The sequence below is a fragment of the Aptenodytes forsteri genome, unplaced genomic scaffold (genome assembly GCF_000699145.1).
Source record: "Aptenodytes forsteri isolate BGI_AS27 unplaced genomic scaffold, ASM69914v1 Scaffold1066, whole genome shotgun sequence".
Classification (NCBI taxonomy): domain Eukaryota; kingdom Metazoa; phylum Chordata; class Aves; order Sphenisciformes; family Spheniscidae; genus Aptenodytes; species Aptenodytes forsteri.
Window position 1 is genome coordinate 4491 of NW_008793906.1, and position 786 is coordinate 5276.

A 786-nucleotide genomic window follows, 5' to 3' on the forward strand; every position below is an offset into this window, starting at 1 on the left:
CAGCTCCTCGATCCGCGCCTGCGGTCCGGGGACAGGGACGCCATCATCGGGCTTGACTCCGCCCAACTCATCCGCTCCGCTCAGCCCAACCAGCTGGAGACCCTTCAGCCCAACTCATTGGAGACTCTTCCAGTCAACTCAAGTCAACCAAACCAACCGCAGACTCTTCCACTCAACTGAGCTCAACCCAACTCATTGGAGACTCTTCAACTCAAGTCAACCCAACCAACTGGAAACTCTTCAATTCAACTCCAGTCAACCCAACCAGCTGGAGACTCTTCAACCCAACCAACTGGAGACTCTTCAACTCAACGCAACCGGCTGGAGACCCTTCAAATCAAACCAGCTCAACCCAACAGCTGGAGACCTTCAGCTCGAGCTGGTCTCGAGCCCGTCCAGCTCTCCTCGACCCAGTCAAGATTTGAGCTCCTCCAGATCAACCCGACCTCCTCTGAAGACACTCCGCCCTACCAAATCACCTCGAGGCTCTTCACCTCGGCCAGTCTTGAGGGCATCCGGCTCAGCCAACCCTTGAGCTGCCTGGATCAAACAGCTCGGCACAACCTTCTCTGAGGACGCTGGGAGTCAACTCAATCCAACCCAGGTGGTCTGCTCAGCTCAGGTGATCCCACCCCGGCAACCCCACCAGCCCTGAGTGCTCCAGACCCACTGGTTCATCTCGCCCCACCCCAGAGACAACCTGCCCGGGAGCCCGTGAGTCATTTCTAGGAGGTAAACCCCAGGGAGGTTCTAGATCAAGGCACCCGCCGTGAGCTCCAGACCTCA

At 57.8% G+C, this 786-nt stretch overlaps 1 protein-coding gene across 1 annotated transcript in view; it reads right to left on the reverse strand.

Annotated features, from left to right (window-relative positions):
- LOC103893217 (myosin-7-like) overlaps positions 1-786 on the reverse strand; it is a gene marked incomplete at its 3' end in the record, with an annotated part of 10686 nt that overhangs the window by 4361 nt on the left and 5539 nt on the right. The gene's annotated exons all lie outside the window — the stretch shown is intronic.